This window comes from Myodes glareolus, chromosome 16, assembly GCF_982192425.1.
Source record: "Myodes glareolus chromosome 16, mMyoGla1.1, whole genome shotgun sequence".
In the NCBI taxonomy this organism is placed as follows: Eukaryota; Metazoa; Chordata; class Mammalia; order Rodentia; family Cricetidae; genus Myodes; species Myodes glareolus.
In genome coordinates this window covers 66,660,235-66,681,760 of record NC_142041.1, presented here as the reverse complement: position 1 = coordinate 66,681,760, position 21,526 = coordinate 66,660,235, and the positions used below count along the sequence as shown (strand labels likewise).

At 37.1% G+C, this 21,526-nt stretch overlaps 1 protein-coding gene across 4 annotated transcripts in view; it reads right to left on the bottom strand.

The window, feature by feature from the left end:
* The window catches only part of Pkia (cAMP-dependent protein kinase inhibitor alpha), a 91,184-nt gene that overhangs the window by 6,777 nt on the left and 62,881 nt on the right, over positions 1-21,526 (bottom strand). Inside the window, exon 1 of one of the 4 annotated variants that reach the window (XM_048420216.3) lies at positions 4,366-4,487. The exons of 2 other annotated variants lie outside the window; for them this stretch is intronic. The gene's annotated coding sequence lies outside the window, so the exon portion shown is untranslated. Of the gene's footprint in view, positions 1-4,321; positions 4,488-21,526 lie in introns of those variants that run through there. One more of the 4 variants, XM_048420215.3, reaches the window with a different exon arrangement.

Genomic DNA, 21,526 nt, shown 5'->3' with positions numbered 1-21,526 from the left:
CTTTCCCAGGGAGCTGTTTTAGCAAGTTTAAGTAGCATATAACAATTAACCAATATAATATCTATCACAGACACGTAAGTCGCAGTCCATGTTACTATTGGAGGTGGTGGAACCTTTTGAATGTGAGGTCTAATAAAATAGAGTTAGATCATAGAAAGCATAGCCTTGAAGGAAGTCTTAGGACCCTGGGGCCTACTTTTCCTCTTTTTTTACTTTCCAGCTACAACAAGGTGTATGCCCTCTTATGTGATATGGAACTACTTTGATGCTTTGCTACATCTTCAAAGCATCAGAACCTATAATCAGAAAACAATGAAAGCATGGGCCAACTTTATCAGTTGTCTATGCCACACATTTTCTCCCATCAAAGTTACTAGGCTGTGACTGTTGTTCTACTGTTCAGTCATGGAGTGAATTACAGAGAAGCTTTAACCATCTTGCTCTTAATTACTAATTAGTAAAGAAGTGTAGTAGATAATGTGATAATTAATGGGCTCCAAATAAATGAATGGTTACAACAGTACTCAAGACTTCCTCATTTCTGAAATCCTGGATTTGGAAATTTCCTTCTTTGACTATTACCACCTTTTCCTGCCCTTTCCTCTCAATTCTTCACATGTAGCCATTTAATTCCTTCAATACCTTTAACTTCAGTCTCACTAGGTGTGGAGCCTTGTGAATCAGTTACCCACGGCTCATGTCTCTTCATCTAAGCATTAGGAAGTTCCTTTGGTCTATTGTGATCATTGCCTTCCTACCTATGTTTCATGCTGAGAAAACAGCCCAGCACACTTTCTTTGATCTCACTACCAGGTGGCTGTTACCAGGAAAAGTACAAAATTGTGCCAATTGGCTCAACTAGACATTTCTGACTATTATTAGTCTGTAGGCAGAGTTGCACAGATTCTCTTATTCACCTCTAGGTGACTTTTCCTTGTGGTCTGATCCATGGGAACTATTCCTAGCCCTTTCCAGTCTATCAGACACAGTTTGTTTTCAGTGATGGCTCCATCAGGATGCAGGGCTTTGGGTGTAAGTTTTATCAAAGTTTGTCTCCTAAACAGTATCTTTCTGTATTGTCTTTACTTGTGAATTGTTTTCTTTTCTTTTCTTTCTTTCTTTCTTTCTTTCTTTCTTTCTTTCTTTCTTTCTCTCTCTCTCTCTCTCTCTCTCTCTCTCTCTCTCTCTCTCTCTCTCCCCCCCTTCCCTCCCTTCCTTCCTTCCCTCCTTTCCTTCCTCCCTCTCTCCTTCCCTCTCTCCCTTCCTTCCTTTTGACACATGCTATGGGTTTTATTTTATTCCCTCTCCAATATCATCATCCCCTTACATCATATACCATGTTTAGCACGTTTATCTCTCACCTTTGAAATAAATATCTAATCATTTCTCAACAAATATTGATTTTTATATCATTTACATTTTCACTCTATTTAAAATGTGGCTTCCAGAGTGATCTCCTGCCATCCTCAAAACCCTCCAAAGCCTCACCATAGTCTCCAAATTCTGAAGGTTAGAATTCCATTTAAGACTTTCCATTATCTGAATGGCTCCTAGTTTTGCAGATTTTACTTCACCACTCATGTACATGCTTGGTATATCACAAAATACACCATACTGTTTTTCAGAGACCAGTGATGGTACATTTGTTTAAATCTGTTACTCCACCTGGAAGGTGGTTCCTAATTAAATTTGCTTGGTGAAACAGACTGAGTCCTCAAAATTCAAGGCCAAATTCATCTTCTCTTTTGCCACCCTCCCTGTCTTCACAGAGCACTTCATGAGCCTGGATTTTGTCTATTCAGACAGTGATAGCTTTATGGTCACCTCTCTTTCTAGATATATGGAAAGCTATAACAAGTTAAGAACTTATTAACAGAATGGAAGAAATATTGTATATAATCTCTTAGTTATGGAATGAAAATTAGAGATAGCAGAAATAGAATCCTTTGGAAAGAAAAGGGGCAGAAAGAAAGGGGTTGGGAGGAATGGGAAGGGTAGTGAATGTGAGAAAAACAAAAAGCTGTATGCATAAAATGCCAATATGAATCCCATTATTTTATTTGCCAGTTAACAAAAACACTAATTTTAAAAGGACACACATTTTGTTATTACTTTTAAATATGCAATTTCTAACATAGTGACTTGCATATAGTTAATTTCAAATAAAGATACGACTAGAAATGATGGATTACCTTTCATTGCAGCCACAGAAAATGCCACTGCTTCCTGACGATGACAAATTAACAAATCCTAAACGCCTACCCACTCCAACCTGTACGATCCTAGACACAGAGGCCGAGGACCATATAAGTCAACCTTCTGCCCATCTTTACCTTGTTACTTAAGTTTTTGGAACATAGGCTCGTAAGTCACAGCACATTCCCTTTATTTTATGAGGCTGCTTCTGAGTCAGTAATGATGTTTTGACCTTGCAGTAATTCAATCCTATTAGCTATAAATATATTGTGATTAGCAGAGTAACCTTAGCAACGTGATGTAAAATTTCTACATTAACCTGAGAGTATAGAGCTGAACAAACATATCAACCCAGTAAACATACCTGTAAGTATTAAAGAAGAAATAAAATTAGAGAAATAGGCATCTGCCACAGGTATTTCTATTCTTAATGATTGCCTTTTAAAATAGATTTCAAAACATGGACTTAAAAGAAAGAACACGACTGCTTTATTTATCATCTGGCAAAAGAAAATAAGAGGTAAAAATCAATAGCTTATTTTTAGTTAAAAATACCTCATATTTTAAGTGACCCCTAAATCATAATCAGAACCATGTCTTGAAAGTCAGGCCTTTATTTTATTAAAGATGTCCTAGGCTTTTTCACATAACTAGTTTTCTCTGCATAAAGACACATATGGGGTTGGTCTAGCTCATTCTGCTGCTGATTTTATGGAGATCTGAAGTATAAAGATGAAACAGAGAATAGTAGTTACATTTTCCATGAGAAGGTATGATTTAAAAGAAGCTGAACTAGTCTACCATGTGAGCAGAACTGACCACTTTGACCCTTTCATTTAGTCTGCTCTTAGCATATTCTGAGATAAATGGGTATGGGTATTATAAAGGGGTATTGAGATTGTCCTCAAATGGTCATATACAGATTGTATTTGGATTGAATCACCAAAGTAAGAATACTCAAGGTAAACACAATTCCAGTACAAGCCCTTCTTCTTAAAAATATCTGATATATATTTATATGCACACACTCTACACATCTGAAGTTGTAAACTAAATATTAGGTATTGAATTACTGTTGCCTTCTTAATTATTATATTAACTATTAATAGGAAATTAACACTTTTAAAATACTTTATTTAGATCAACAATAGATTTCTTTTATGATAAGAAAAATACATGTAATGCAGAAGGAATGTAATAACATATTTGAACAAACTTCATTGTTGCCCTGAATTCTATGTATGTCTTTCCATTATTATAGCTTTTATTACTACTCTTAGGTTCTTAAAAGTGTTTGATTTCACATATGCAATGGATTTCCCCCTAAATCAAGTATTTAGGCACAGGTCTATTTATTTATTCAGCTACCAAATATTCAGAGATACAAGCATATTATCTCAAGGAGAACAAACTTTTGTTATGAAATTCCAGAGAATTGTCATCAAAAATTATAACTAACTGATACCTAGAAAAGAAAAGAAGGAAGAAAGGGAGGGAGGGAGGGAGAGGGAGGGAGGGAGAGGGAGGGAGGGAGAGGGAGGGAGGGAGGAAGGAAGGAGTGAAAATATCACCAATAAATACCAGTATCTGAGAGAGGTTTAGCAGAGGAGTAATTTGAATATATTCTGGCTGCATAAAATAAAGGAAAAACCCTTGAAAATATAGTTATAATAATTTACTTTAGTCCCTATTTGTGCTGCTATATTTAGAATTTTCTAAAATTAACTAATGATAATTCATTAGACATAGACAAGGAATATGGTGGGGTTTGTACCCAGTTATACAAACATAAATTAATAATTAAGTCTGTAGTTGGGGGAAGATACCTTATTTATTAAATTTGGAGCTATCCAATGTTAGATTAAATTTAAAAGTTTAAACTTAAAAAAATGACACTTAAGGCAATTCAATCAAAATTTACAATAATGAATAAACATGCTCCCCACAGCTTGAGCAAGCCCCCCTCCCTCACTACAAAGCAAATGATCAGAAAATGTTAAATACTAAGACAAATTTCTGAACTAATATACATGATAGGCTTGGGCCCTTTCCTATGATATGCCGATTAATTCTTCTAATACATTATTGATGGAAATAAACCAGGCTTTACTCGAGCAGCACTTACAGACTTAGGCAAAGCTCAAGAGTCCCATAACGACATGTACTTACGCCTCCTCTCTTCAAGTGAAGAAGTACCTGAGCCTATGAAGCTGCTAAGATGATTTTTATAGTGACATTGAGTCATGAGCCAAATGGTGACTGGAGAGCATGCTAATTTTACTTCTCTAAATGGGACACATGAAATGAGACTCACAGACTTGGAGGAAGAATGGAGAGACTGCCTCCAGCATACACTGAAGACTTCTCTCTAATGTGAACAATAGGATTTGATTTTTTACAAAAGTTAAAATGTGAGAAACAAGAAAATTCTTGCTCCATGCTTTAAAAGCAATGGTAAAATACTTGTGTTAAAATAATGTAATCATGTGCAGTTGCAAAAGCCCTGAGCAATTTCCAGTGTGTTCAGACCTGGATACACACCAGTGTTTGTTGTCTAAGATTTCCATGCATTATGAAAAGTGACCAAGAATGCCAATGACCTAACATTTATGTGGAACAAATCTACCAACATTTTCCATGTGCAAAATGAAAGGAGTGTTCAAATTTAAGTATTAACTAGTTCACTGAAATATACCAATAACTTTATTACATATTTACATAAACATTTCTATTGGAAAGCAAATACGTTTTTGAAAGCAAAAGAAATTGATGACAGGAATTCTTTATAGTTTTCCATTTGTAACTCTGACTTTTCTAAATGTCTGGCTTAATAGGAGACAGCTGGTTTCTTCGGCGTGATTCTGCAATAGATCTGCTGCAAATGTTGGATTACTTGAAAATCTGGCCCTCATTGAGACTTTCATGTAGGTTGGAAAGTGAAGAGATTTTTAATAGCCTTTTCAGATAATTGTAGAAGTTTTTATACTGTAGACTATAAAACCATCAAAATGCTTTCCACCCTGTCTGCCTAATGTGTATCCTTTGCCCTGAAGCGTGAATGGCTCTTCTGTCCTTCCAAGCACATGTGTGCGTGCACACACACAATGCCAAGAATCACTCACTTGACATATATTGGTTCACTGGGCATTGAGTCAGGCAAATTTTCCAAATGATTTTCAACTATGCAATATAAAATTGTTATTGATGCCACCTGTATCATCAAAAAGATTTTAGAAATGAAAACTTAGAGCTTCATGGGACCAGAGACCACATTTTCTAAAAATTATCATTTTCATTTGAAAGCTTAGATATTGAAGTCATATTCATATTCATTTTCAAGGAAACCTTTGTAAAATATTCAAGCTCAAATAACCAGAGCTGGCTTCATATAGATGCTCCCAGGAATGGTGACCGATTACACAATGGGCCAGCTTAGGTTTTTTACTGAACAGTCACAATTTACAGGAGACAAGCAAGCATTTTGATACAGGACAAAAGTGCTTCATGAGACTCCCAGTTTTAGCATATGAAATACTGAAAAGTAGTGAACTCTAAGATAGAGACTCAATAAAATTAATACTTTATTCTTTATTTGTCAAATACATTTTAAAAAACATTAACGGAAACAGTGGCAATACATGGGTTCCCAGGCAAGTTCATGTCACTTGTTTGATTAACTCAAAGCCACAGGTAGTTTTCCCATTTTACCTTGTCAACATGAGTATAACCATCACCCTAGGTTTTGCTTCTGTGAATATATCTTATGCTGTTTTTTTTATAGATTCTTAAACTGGTTGATTTTATTTCTATTTAATCACTTCTTCATAATTATTTTATCAAGACTAACTTTGTAATGTTTTGCCAATCAAAAGTTTAAATAAGAGTGTGGCCTACAACTCTTAATAAAACCAGGGACCTATCTATTTTGGGAACTACTTTCCCTCTATTTAGGTATCCAGTGACTTCAAGGCTACTCATAAATACATAAATACATAAATTACTCCCCCTTTGCCATTACTACTAATGACAATTTCTGTTGTTTTAATGTTTCTTAAGTCAGATAGCTTTAGGAGGTCCTCCTGTATAGGTACACAGGTTCCCCATTTTTCCCGAGGCGCTTTGCAGGGCTGTTCTGCTTCCTGGTTCCACTGCATCAGCTTGAGGGTATAGCATAGAACTGCCCTCTCCTGTTATGTTAATTTTGCCTACAGCCCAAGGGTATAGCTTAGAGAGAACTCTTCTGTCATGGTAATTCCACCTGCAAGCAAGGTTCTCACCCGCAGGCAAGGTTCCTGGGTCAGCTTTTCTCTGAGCATGAGCACGCCCACCTGGCTTCCTCTTTTCTCTGTTCAGCTGCTCTCTGACCTTGGGTGCGGCCCCCTGACTTTTCTCTTTCCTTGATCCTGATAGGGGGCTGGTGTCCTTTTGCCCCACAGTATATATACCCGACTTATGCTTAATAAAGCTGCCATTTGCCACTTGCTCCTTGGCAGATGAGCCCGGTCTCTTTGTGTGTGTGTCATATGTTTTAACCCCTAGGACAGTCGTCCGTCCTCGTGGGCTCGAGTCAGGAAAAGCGCGTGCCTGTTTCGAGGTTCGGGTGTCCACAGAAAGGTGCGGAAGCTTACACTCCTGTATTAGTTTCTTCAATTCCATTTTCTCTAGAACACATGAACAGCTATCCATGAGTAGTTCTCTTTGCATGGTCCCCCTTACAACAGAGGATTTAAACAATAATCTCGGCACCGAAAAGCACTGACCAATTCCTAGCAAACTGAATTTAGTTCATAGTATTCATGGTTATGTTTTTAAAATTTTTATTTTTTATCAAATGTTTTTTCAACTAATATTGTAAGTGAAAATATATGATTACATGTTCATGGATCTGAAGGTATCTGGTAGGTAAAGGGGGAAATGCAAAGCAAGACCATACTACAAATATGAATCTTCCAGCATGATAAACAGTTGTTATCCCAGTTGCACCATGGGAGAGAAGAAACATTTTGCAAATGGCTAGTCTTTTGTAAAATAGAACTGGTGACTTCCCATAATTTATTTTGTTCTTATTTTGGGGATTTCTGCATCATTCATTGAGTATTCTGAAGACTATTATCTAATCCCTGTGATATCACTGCTGAGATGGTAGAGTCTGAAAGACTCTATATTGGATATATGTAATATTCAGTGTACATTATGAATAAAGCAACTAAATCAGACAAATTAACCAACTTCTCTAATATCTTACATATGCACAGTAAATACAGGCATAAGAATGAAAACCAGGATTTACCCACTTCAAAATCCTAACAGCTTTCAGAGCTATCGGCTAGGAACGCTCCTTCTCATGTAAATCTCTCTTAATGCCTTGTACTTCCTTCACCGGCTCTGTGTTATTTTGAGGAGTAAAGATACTTTTAAAATAAATATTTTTCTCATAAAATTAAGGTATTTCCCCCTATGTACTTTAGATAAATATATAGCTCTTGAAAACCAGGGACCATCAAGATGGCTCACTGTATCTTGTCACCAAGCCAGAGTTTTACCTGAGCTCTACTCCTGGATCCATGTGGTGGAGGGAGAGAAACTCGTCCACAAGCTGTCCTCTGACATTCACATGTACACACACACACATAATAAATAAATGATCTCCAAAATATATAAAGAACTCAAGAAACTAGCCATTAAAATTCTGAATAACCCAATTAAAAAATGGGGTACTGAACTGAACAGAGAATTCTCAATAGAAGAATTTCAAATGTCCAAAAGACACTTTAGGTCATGCTCAACCTCCTTAGCAATCAGGGAAATGCAAATCAAAACAACTTTGAGATACCATCTTACACCTGTCAGAATGGCTAAACTCAAAAACACCAATGATAGCCTATGCTGGAGAGGTTGTGGAGTAAGGGGAACACTCATCCATTTTTGGTGGGAATGCAAACTTGTGCAACCACTTTGGAAATCAGTGTGGCAGTTTCTTGGGAAACTGGGAGTTAACCTACCTCAGGATCCAGCAATTCCACTCTTGGGAATATACCCAAGAGATGCCCAATCATACTACAAAAGCATTTGTTCAACTATGTTCATAGCAGCACTATTTGTAATAGCCAGAACCTGGAAACAACCTAGGTGCCTCTCAATGGAAAAAATGGATAAAGAAGGTGTGGCACATACACACATTAGGGCTTTACTCAGCGGAAAAATCCAATGACATCTTGAATTTTGCATGCAAATGGATGGAAATAGAAAACACTTTACTGAGTGAGATAACCCAGACTCAAAAAGATGAATATGAGCCTTCATCCGGTGATGGATGAAGATAGAGACAGAGACCCACATTGGAGCACTGGACTGAGCTCCCAAGGTTCAAATGAGGAGCAGTAGGAGGTAGAAGATGAGCACAGAAGTCAGGACGTGAAGGGTGCATTCACCCACTGAGACAATGGGACTGATCTAATGGGAGCTCACCAAGGCTAGCTGGACTGGGACTGAATGAGCATGTGATCAAATTGGACTCTCTGAATGTGGCTCACAATGGGGGCTGACTGAGAAGCCAATAACAATGGCACTGGGATTTGATTCTACTGCATGTACTGGCTTTTGGGAAGCCTAGTCTGTTTAGATGCACACCTTCCTAGACCTGGATGGAGGGGGGAGGGCCTTGGACTTCCTACAGGGCAGGGAACCCTGACTTCTCTTAGGACTGGAAAGGGAGGGGGGAGAGGGAGGGAGGATAATGGGAGGGAAATTGGTCGAAATTTTTAACAAATAAATAAAATGAAAAATAGATTATGACACTGACACATTTTTAAAAATTAATTATTTACTTTTTCATTTTTAAGCTCACAAGAGGAGTCAAATGAACAAGTTTATTGGTCTGGTCCAATATATAATAATGAACACAAGAATAACAAAATAGTCATCCAGGCGGTGGTCGCACACACCTTTAATCCCAGTAGTTGGGAGTCAGAGGCAGGTGGATCTCTGTGAGTTCGAGGCCAACCTTATCTATAAGAGCTAGTTCCAGGACAGCTAGGGCTATTACACAGCGATATCCTGTCTCAAAAAACAAACACAAACAAACAAAGAACAACAAAATAGCTGTGAAGTTTATGAACGTGAGTACTGATGAATATAGAAAACTCAAAAGGAATGGCAGGCACACTGGAAAGTGCACAATGGTAATGGTAATCCACTTGCCTTAACAGTGCTATCAACATGGTATTCTTATGCTGAAATAACAGATTGAAATTCTTAAATCACACAACCAGTCGTGATCATTTTCCAATAATGCTTTTGGGACATATGAAGCTAAGCTTATTCAAATTTATATTTAACGTTTGCCTTAATATTTATTTATGAATATGTAGCTATTTCCATACTTTATTGGGACAGACATTATTTCACAAATGATTGTCTTTTAAAATGGCTACAGAAAATGACTTTTCAATCATATCATTTGATTACACATGTTAATCAGAGTCACTATGTTCTCCTTGATTTCTATGTTTGGTCTATAAAAACATCTTAGCCCATATCCCACATATCTAACCATTTGAGAAGGCTCTATATATTCAAGATCCTCACTGTGAAGGTTGTTTAGCTTTAAGAGAATTAAAACACAACTAACAATGACTAGACTATGATTTTGAGAAGGATCTACAAAGAATTCTGAGTAATATTTGAGAAAATAATTCCAAAATTATAAACAAACTTGCAAAAGTGAGAAAATATTTACAGTTTCAATACTGATATTAATGCAGTTCACCAAATGGGATGCCAGTTGGTTGCCATGCCATGCTGGTTACTCCCTTAGGTTACTATTGCAGTGATGAAATCAAGTGGGAGAGGAAAAGATTTATTCGGCTTACTCTTCTATAAGACCATCTTTGAGAATTCAACAGGGCAGGAACCTGGAAGTAGGAGCTGATGCACAATCATGGATGGGTACTACTTTCTACTTCCTTATAGAACCAGGGACCTCCAGCCCAGGGGTGGCTTCACCCACAATATGCTGAGCCCTCTTTCATCGGTCGCAAATTAAGAAAATGCCCAACAGGCTTGCCTACAGTCCAATCTTGTGGAGGCATTTTCTCAACTGATGAAATTTTAGTTTGTATCAAGTTGACATAAAAGTAGGCAGCACAGTTACTTACAAATAATATTTGCTTTTAATTTGGTAAATATTAATAACATGTTATAGAGAGTTTACAAAAGTAAAATTGTCTGTGACTAAGAAAGGCTTAAAAAAAGAAAACAGAAAAAGAGAAAATGAAGGGTGATTGGAGTCAGAAAATAAAGATGTGTTTGTAGGTAATATAACTGAAAAAGAACTAAAGACAGAAAAAACCATGTTATATTTATCAACTTATTCTAATATGAAGCTGGTGATATTTACCTGTTTTGGATTATCATAACAACTAAATATGTATTGTTTGTGTTCATACTAACGATCATGATGATAATGAGCTTTAGTCCATTTTGGGGGAAAACACTTCAGCAGATCCCGGCTCCCCACTAGAGCAGTCTCCATCAATCTGCCTGAGGCAGAGCCACTAGGCACTGAGGATGAGGGAGCAGAGGCACACCGAAGAGGCATCTGCACAGAAGGGATGATTAGTGGCTGCCAAAGTGGATGGTTGAAATTCGAGGGATATGGGATGAGAATCTTGGAGTGTGTCTGGAGCTTTAACTGGGATAAATAAGCAGATGGCATTATTTGGTAAATGGAAAAGAAACAGCAGTCTGAGAAGTCTAAGAATGGCACTTCATGATGTCACAATGCTACATCTTTCTGAATGAGTGGAAATGCGTTAAATAAAACCACACACATTTCACACACACCAATATGAGCTCTTCTTCTGCAAGCAAGTTCTTTTTGGATGATGTCTGAAAATTCCAATTGAAATTGTGTTTATACAAACCAATGAACCTCTTTTCAGCCCAAAATAACACTTGCTGTGACTGTACTTAGCATATTTTAAATATGTGTGTCATCCCTGCCAATTATCTGCCTCGCAGATGCTACTTTCTATACAGTGTTATGATCTCCATTCGTTACCCAAGAGTATGATGAACTGGTTCACTTCCCTGACTATTGCTATATTTTTAAAGTCCTTTTAATGACATATACACACAATACTGATACACTTTTGCTATGTGTTATTTCATGGCTTTTTCTATATACTAGAATTTCTGAACGCTAATACATTGTCTAAGTTAGTGTGAGCGGAATGGAAGGAAGAGGGTTTGCTGAAAAACAATAGAATTAACTAAACTACTTTAAAAAAATATTAAAGTCAATAAAAATTTTAAAAATATTAATGTGGCCTTGAGAAATGTGTCCATTAGATCAGATACTGATATGTAAATCAACAGATGTTCTGCCCCTCTATCTGTCTATCTTGGTATCTCTCTTTCTCCTTCCCTTATCACTACACCATCATGAGTAGTCCAGCCCAGCTTTACTGTGACACATAGCATAGCAGAAGGCAACAAGGAATCAGTGTTCCTACCTCGACCTCTCAAGTACTGGGATTATAAACGTGTGCCCAGTTCAAATGATACTTTCAAATGAGCTATTTCACTAAGCAAAATATAAAACATAAGCATAAAACCATTATATCACTAATGTAAAAAGATTTATATTGAGAAGAGATATTATAATATTTACTTTGTTAAACTGATGACTGCCTAGAAAATGAAGTTTTAGATTATCACAATCACTAGACTCTGTGCCTTCTTATTTTTTTGCAGTACTGGTGATTACACATATGGCTTTGCCCTGTTGGACAGGAATTCTACAACTGAGGTATATCTGCAGGACTTCTTTTTGGTCAGGGACTCAATGAATTGTTAAAGTTTGACTTGAAAACCTTTGAGACCTGCAGCCCTTGAATTTGCACTTCTCCTACCTCTGCGCTCTCTCTCTCTCTCTCTCTCTCTCTCTCTCTCTCTCTCTCTATATATATATATATATATATATATATATATCAATTTGTGTTGGTTTGTTCATATTTATTCATTTATTTGAGGGTATGGAAAGAACATACGTATACCACCATGCTTATGTGGGGGTCAACTTGTAGGAATTTTGGGTTCCAGGGATTAAACTGTCAGGCTTGTAAATCAGTCTTGTACCCACTGAGCAATCTGGCAGAGACTTGGTCTCTCTCACAGTTGCTATTGCAGGAGTGCAAACAGACCTGGCTCCATTGTGCATATTGAGCATTTTATTGATTCTGAGTCCTAAAACATGGCTTTTGGCCGTCTTTCATTATCACACAAGTTGAAGAAAATATAATGCTAAGCCCTGTGTTCATCAACTAAAATCTAACTTTTTGGATAGAGTTATAATGAAGTTTCAAGTTAAAAAGAAACAGATATAAGGCTAGATACAAAATAAATACCGAAAGCTAAAAGTTCTCTAATTTTTTATATTGTAGTATAAACTTCTTTGACACATATTCTACGTGTTGCATAGGGAGTCTCACAACATTTTTAATTCACACCAACTTTAATATTTCAATAACACGGACTCTATAGGCACATGGGATAAACACCCGAAGAATGACTCACAGCAAAACACATAGAGATCACCCAGGATGCTTATCCATTTACCAAGGGCAGAACTCACTAGCAAATCTGGCGTCTCCAACAGAATTAGGATAATTTTTAAATGAGAGCTGTATTTCACTGACTGGAAAGGCAGCACAATATTTTCCACAATTTTAGGACAAGGGCAGATACACAAACACATACACACAAACATGCAAACATGCATGAACATAATCTTCAGGGTTTTCAAATGTTGCGGAGAAGTATAATCATGACTTTTAGTTTATCTTCTTATTTATCCATTTATTAATATACAGACAAATGGGAACAGTTAAAAATGGACCATTTTTATTTATGAAAAGTGGGCCTTGTAGAAAGTTTTTAGAATAGTCACATGAAATAGGAATACACATAAGTCTTGACTCTGTGTTTCCTCTCTAGTCTGTGTCAATACCAACAGCAGAAATCTCTCTGCAATTTAACTTAAGATACGTAGTATTGTACCAATGAACATATAACTGGATTTTTCCTTAGCACATTAAGTTTCTGTTTTCTTCCCTGTCTCTGCTCTCCCAAGGCAGACATCAATGCCCCCAATTTACTGTCCTCCACTTGTCATTCCTTCACTGCAATGTGTTTCTGTGCTTGGTGCTGCACAGTTCAACAGTCAAATGCCAGACAGAATTATTTACAGAAAGGAAAAGCTCTCATATATTTTAAAGATGGATTTAAAATTTCAGAAGTAAATTGTACAGGCAAGAACAGTGTAGAAAACTGGTTAAGAAGAAGGTCATCAGGTTAAATCATTCCTCTGAATGTGGCAAGAAGAACAAGCACAGAGGTGGGCCCCTCCTTGCTGCTGAATACACTAGAAATGACTTGTGCTTGCTGTCTATTCTATGCTGAGTTCCATGGATTACAAAATATGGGCTTAGGTGTCATTATTGCTTATGTATCATTTGATACTGAGTAACAAAATTAATTTAATCTGCCTCCAAAATACGGTTCCCAGACTAAGCAAATTTCAAGTATTTCAAGTATTTTCCAAATCTCACAGTCTCTGAACTTTGCCTCCATATGCCCTTTATAAAGGCCATGTTTTCACAAAAGATAGCATTCTTTTCAAAGTCTTTGGAGGAAGGGTAGTTATATTTAGAAGGCCCATTTGGCACGCCAGGGTTTCTCATGTCTCACTGCTATTTATAACCAGGTGTAGGCCAGTAGGACAGCAGATTTGTTTTAACTAATAGTTGTCCAGGTTTCAGAGAATTGACAAGTTTTTATCACCTATTTTATGTCTTGATTTAGGAATGAATTAAAAGCTAGACACATGTGTGTGTAGTATAAGTATTTATGTGTGTATGTATGCATCCATGCACACAAACATTAAATATTTGCCGATTTCTCAATATTATACATATGCATGTATTGTGTAATATATGTGTATACATGCATAAATATACACACATCAAATAGGTTCTTATTTTTCAATATTATACACATATATGTATGTTTGAAGTATATGTATGCATGTGTGTATATATACACACATTGAATACTTGCTGATTTCTCAGTAGTTTCATGAGCTGGTGCCAAACACAATTCCAAAACTCATATTTCTTTTGGGACATTAGGTACTTTATCATTTGACAGACATGTTCGATTATTCTGAGTTACTGAGCGAATTTCTTATGAATTGTTTTCCTTCTTAGTTTTATCTCAACTAACTCTAATCCAAATGTCAATAAATATTTACACATTTTACAAATATTTACATTCCTTCTTATGAATCTAGTTGGTTTTATTGCATTAGAGGCAACTGCATCATTTTGTAGATAGTCAACCAAACAAAAGCAAAGCAAAATAAAAATACCATTAGAAGAAAATGCATGTAAATGCTGAGAAGAAACAACGCCAGGATGATTGAGTGTCAACAGGACACGCGCAGGCCTACAACGGAACCTGCAGCCACTGGCAATAGTTTTTAGCTTAGTTTAGTACCTCCTAGGGTACAGAGGAAGTTTAGCCAAACGTGGGGATTTATTTCTGCGGACATTTTTTCAAAAACCATCAAATTAATAAAAAATTGAATTAAAAGTAAAAAGTAACTTGTTTCCCAAACAGTTAACAGTGAATTAGAAACATTAATCCCTGTCTATTCTTTAGTATAAAGAATATACAACAAAATAAAATCATGGAATTCAGAATGCTCACAGGACTCATTGATAGTGTCATGATGTGATCCAAGCATCCTTCATTAAGAGTTATCATTTAATACAATGGCACCATGCCCATCAAAAGGATCATTTCAGGTTGCAGATGCATTTAACACATCTTTTTGCAAACTCTCTTTAATATAGAAATCTTTTTTGGTTTCTTTTGGGTAGCTTGCTCCTGAAACCTTTCAAGATCACAGGCCAGTTATGTTTGTAGAATGTAGTTTGAATTTATCAATGTGTAGATACAGAAGATGTCACAGTGTGAAACTGCATTATACCATGAAATCTTTAGCTCACGATACTGGCAAACATTTGAGTTTACCTTATTTGCGTATTAAAAAATAAATTCACCTGCCTTTCTCACTATAAAGTTATTTGTTTCTTCATAATTAATAATTTTTGTTGTTATTTAAATATCAAAATTACAGTTAACTCCATTACTTATCTCAGTGTAGACTTTCAATGAAAGTTTGATTAGAATTTCCAATTACTTATTTTGAGGACTGTCTTGATCACATCTTATTCTGTGAATATAGTTCAGTGTGGTCAATATGTCTTATAGGCTTTGATATTTCCCAGTTACTCTAATATAGCCTATAGGTCTTGGAACAACAGAATATTCTAGGATCATTGTATATTTTCTCTTATCTGCCTTGAATCAGCCATTTCCTTAAAGCTCCCTGCTTCTCCTAAATGGAGAGTTGTATTTAGAAGCCAAGATCGGTCACTGCTGCGGGGAAGAAGTTTTGAGACTCTCTCAACTGACAAACACATATGCTTGTTCTCATATATTTTATGTCTGTTTGTTTCTTATCAATTTACATTGAAAAATACAATTCAGTTAGGTAGTGGTGGTACACACCTTTAATCCCAACACTTGGGAGGCGGGGACAGGCAGATTTTTGTGAGCTTGAGGACAGCCTGGTCTACAAGAGCTAGTTCAAGGACAGCTAGGGCTACAAAGAAAAACCTGTCTTAAAAAACAAAACAACAACAAAACAAAAAAGAAAAATACAATTTATTTCAATATGAGCCATTTCCATTCAACAGCAACCATATGGTTCATTGTAGGTTATTTTTTCTTTTCATATTTTACTTCTCAGGCAGTGAGAAACACTGATTACCACAATCTTAGATATCCTTCCTTAATGAATAGATAAATACATTATCTAATTCTTTCTGCTGTTACCATCCCTTCTATTTAAACTTTTCGTTATGCAGTCAAAGGCTATGAGTATCTATGAAGTGCTACTTATTGTAGAGACTTCTCCATCAGATGCTTTTATCTCTCTAAAATGTCCTAACCATTTCCCCTCGATATTCACCTAAATATTTAATACCCAAAAAGTTAAAAATACATAATGTCATTTGACTGTTATCTGTGAACTTATCTGCATAATTACTAGTCAAAAATGTTTGGAGTGGTATCTGAACCCATCTTCACTTTATCCTCTTCCCTTTTAGCCATACTATGAACCATCTGCTAATCTTCAACACATCTTACTAGTCAACTCTACAGCCAGGTACATGATATATATAGCTCACGTATCTATAAGCTCACAAAGTTCATTGTTTAAAACACATGGATTTTACCATTTGCTGCTCTTGCTTGAGACCTATGTTCACATTTCTTATTTACCCAAGAAATGAATGCTATAAGTGTGAATAATATCTTTAGTTTTCCAAAATGTCTTATCCCAAATGCCTGCACAAAATAAAATGCAAATGCTTTGATATCTAGTTTGTTGGAATTTTATAGATCTTTTAAGCTTCAACTAAAGCAAGTGAAAAGATCATAATGTTGAAAAAAAACTTTCTGAGAGGAAAAATACTAGGCTTAAGTAAGCAATGGCAAGTGCATTTGGAAACTTAGATAGAACATTGAATGAGGACATGTACATTGAAAAAAGCTGTAAAATTTGTATTTTAACTCTAATGAGAGACAGATGTTTGAACTATGACATCGCCTGTCTCCATGTTCCTTTAGATTATTGTGGATCTTATATTGGTTACAGAGTTCAAGATAAATATGGAGGCAAGTGAGGTAGGCGGGAGATCATGAATAATACTGATTATTGCTGTAGGTGAGCAATAATGGCGTGGGGTTCAGTGAAGTTAGTGAGAAGCGGATGGGTTCAGGGTAGATGTTGAATTTAGAGTCTTTACAAACTGCTGATGTATCAGATGTATGAGCTTTGGAATAGTTACATGTTAAGGATAAAAATCAAGGTTTTTCATCTTGGTTGAATTCGTGGCAGAGATGGGAAAAATGAGAGTGAAAGTGATAGGCAGATGTGGTGGTTTAGTTAGAGAACAACGTACACAAGCAAGTAGGACCCTACTTCCTCACATTAAATCAGTGGTTCTCAACCTTCCTGATGATGCGACCCTATAATACAGATATTTATGTTGTGTGAACCTCAACAATAAAATTATTTTCGTTGATACTTTCTAACTGTAATTTTGTGACTGTTATGGATTGTAATGCAAATATCTGTGTTTTCTAGTGGTCTTTGATGACCCTTGGGGGTCATGACCCACAAGTGAGAAATGCTGCACATTTAGAAGAGAAAAAAAGAAAAAGTAAAATTCATAATGCACTTGTTCACTTTGATAGAAGAGATTCGCAGAGCAGCTTCAGTGGGAAACTGTAGTTAGGAGTCTGTGACACGGATGAGCACACCAATCTGGAAGGATGGATTCAAGATTTTAATGTGCATACATCACAGCAAAGTAAAACTCACAGTGAGTGTAGACAGAGAACTGTGGTCCAGGAGTAGGCATCAGAGAAGTTACCCTCTAGACTGAGGGATTTTGTTCTTTACAGGGACAATCCCTGAAGGGAGACAAGGGTTTGAGATCTGCGGTCCCGTTCCAATGGACCCAAAGGTGAAATAGTGAGATACCACAAGGGGACTATACGAAATGACAATCAGCCGGGCTGAGTGATGCCTTGTTCCTCCACTTGAAGGATGAACTCTCCTACATGAGAACTCTGAATTACCCCAACAGATGACACAACTGGTAATATTAAAAAATATGATCTTTGAGTTTTATCGTGTAAGTGGTATATATCAATTATAACCCTAGTGATAATCTATTAAGCATTGCACCTCATGTACTTACTTGCTGTTTTAACTTCGCATCTTTCTGTTGACAGCCAGGCCATAGTCAGACAGTGCTATGGTAACCTAATCCCACCTATGTGGGCTCCCTAGCTTGCTCCTTTCCTAATTACACTTATTTGTTGGACAAATTAAATCATATATCTATACCATCTTAAGGTCTTTTAGAAAGGCTCACTAGAAAACTGTAGCAACCACCATATCCAATGATCCCACTCAACATGAATAAACCAGAGTAGTCCTCATCCAAATTCCCTAGGGACACTGAAGGTTGCATCTTCAAAGGATGCTTACTGATGACAATAGATAGAAAGCCAGAAGGCAGCTTAGGGATCAGAGTTCTTGATCTGTGTGCTTGGCCACAAGTCAGAAATTTCCTTGGACCCATCCTACCTAGATATTAAAATTACCATAAGTATTTGAGGGTTTGGTCCCTCATATTGTTCCTCAATGAGTTTATGGTCTCAACTCTTAAGAGGATGAAGTTGTTGATATTCGAAGTCTAGACAATTGAGGATGAATCCCTAACTTCCATTTCCCAGATAACACTAAAAAAAAGCTCCTCCTTCAGATTTAAGTTTCTATGTAATAAATTGGTGATATCTGGGCTTTGTTGAGGTCCACTGGTTGAAGCTAAAATTCCTCCTGGTCAAAAAAATAGGATCTAAGGTTTATCTCTGGCCCTAGGTGATGAGTTTACATTCTAAATTTCTAAAAATAGAATATACCATTTTCTTTTCCTTTTAAGAGTTAATCTTGCAGAGCCTGTTAAATTGGCCAGCAGTTAACCCCCAAGAAATACTCACCAGAAGACAAGCTAAGAACTAATTAGCCCCTTAATGAAAAAAATATACTCATTTTTTGAAAAAACCTCTCCCTCAGGGTGGAGGCTTCCAGACCTTTCTCACAAAGCACTGTGGGCCCTGTCCATTTTTTCCATTATTCAGTAAAGTGTAAATCTTCCTTTTTTCCTCCCTCCCTCCCTTCCTCCCTCCATGCATTCCTTTCTTCCTCCCTGCCTCCTCTTTCTCTCTCTTTCAGATGCTGGTGAAAGCCTAGATATGCACTCTGGGCTTTCACCCCATTTTCTGAAGGTCTTTTCACCTATACTGTGGCTGCTTGTCCATGATGTGATGACCTTCAGGTCTCACCCAATGAGTCTGCCTACTTTCTTGACCTCCCTGCTCACAGTTGTAGCTCCCTCTTCTTCCTCTTTTGGTCAAGGGCTGAGATTTACAGTTTGTCTGCCCTGATGTTTTGCTTTCAAATTCTATAAAACGGAGCTCAAGTTTCCTCATGAGTCCGTTTGAAAATTATTTTTATTAAGTAGGCTAAGAACCCGAGAACGGAAACTGCGGTTTCCAGCAGCAATTGGGGGACTCAGCAAAGGAAAACAGGAAGTACTCTTCCACGAGAAAGGCAGCAATCAGTAGAGTGCCATGTGTTGAATGTCAGTGAAACAATTGCATTGATGCTGGCATAACAGAAGTCTATTTTCTAAACGTTCGTTCTCAGATGTTTAGTGTCCAAGATGAAGGGAACTGACTGCAGAGGCATGGGATTTGTACACATTGCAAAAGGACAGTTAACAATTAGGACAGAGACAAAATTCTATTTTCATTCTGTTTTTTAAACTTTTCTTCAAAAGTAATTATTTTTATATCATTTTACCCCTTCCTTTTCCTCCCTTCCTTCTTCGAACTCTTCCACATCTTTAACTCATGGCCTCTTAATTTAATTGATATTGTTACACACACACACACACACACACACACACACACACACACGAGAGAGAGAGAGAGAGAGAGAGAGAGAGAGAGAGAGAGAAAGAGGAAGAGAGAGAGAAAGAGAGAGAGAGAGAGTGAGAGAGAGGAAAGGAGGAAGAGAGAGAATTACAAATTTATTTAAACAAGCTGGTTAGTACATGTTACTTGTGTTACTTGTATGTATACAATTTCAGGACTGACTATTTGGCATTGGATAACCAATTAAGAGGTGCAACTCTACAGAAAACTGTTTCTCCCTGTCTCAGCATTCTTTGTTTATGAATGGGGTCTTACAAGAATCTACCCTTCCATGTTAGCATGCCAATTGGTGAAAAACACCATTTTGAGTACAATGTCCATTTAAGAAATAGATACCTCATGCTTAGACATAATATTCTGTGTGTTCATTGCAACTGCACCATGCTTGTTGCAGTTGAAGATAAAGGCAGATATTCAATATTAACATAAAATAAAAGAGAAAATACCTGTTTTTTAATAGTTTCTTTTCCATAGATTTCAAATATTCCTGGACTTAAAACATAGCATTTCAATCAGAATTTCTAAGTCATCGTACCCATTTTAGAACCATTTAAGTTAAATTGAATTCATATGGCTAATTTGAATTCATATTGCTAACTTGAATTCATATAGCTCATATTTCATGACAAAAGAACACAACTTGAATGTTCTGTTATAGATCATTTCCTTCTTACCCACTCAAATGCTTTATTGAGCATTTGCTCTTCTTTTGATTTTCAGTTATATGTCATTATAAATTTTATGTTCTAAATCTCAGATATAGCTGTATCAGTGATCAGGGAAGTAAATATCTTAATTAAGGGAGCCATTTTAGGGTTTGCAAGAAACTTGATTCTAGAGGGGTTCCCAGGTCCAAGGAGAAGTCCCCAGATTGTTCCTTGGGCAGCAGAGGAGAGGGTGCCTGAACTAGCCTTGTCCCATAGCCACACTGATGAATATCGTGCATATCACCATAGAACCTTCATTTGGCAATGGATGGAGACCGAGACAGAGACCCACTTTGGAGCACTGGACTTAGCTCTCAAGGTCCAAATGAGGAGCAGAAGGAGGGAGAACCACCCACTGAGACAGTGGGACTCATCTAATGGGAGCTCATCAAGGCCAGCTGGATTGGGAGTGATGGAGCATGTCATCAAACTGGACACTCTGAATGTGGCTGGCAATGAAGGCTGAATGAGAAGCCAAGGACAAAGGCACTGGGTTTTGATTCTACTGCATGAACTGACTTTATGGGAGCCTGGTTTGTTTGGATGTTCACCTTTATAGACCTGGATGGAGGGGGGAGGACCTTGGACTTTTTTTTTTAAAGTTTATTAAAATATAAAAGTTTCCATTTTCGTCCCTCCTCCCAACACCCTCCCACTCCCCCCACTCCCTCTCCTCTTCCCTCTCCATCCCTAAGAGCAGTCAGGGTTTCCTGCCCTGTGGGTAGTTCAAGTTCCTCCCCGCTCCCTCCAGGACCAGGAAGGTGAGTATCCAATCAGACTGGATCCCCAAAAATCCAAAATATGCAGAGGAAACAAGTCCCAGAGTCATTGTCAGTGGCTTTTTAGAAAGACTTCGGGCCAGCCACATTCAGAGAATCCAGCCTCCTCCAGATCAAGCGCTCCTTCAGTCCCAGTCA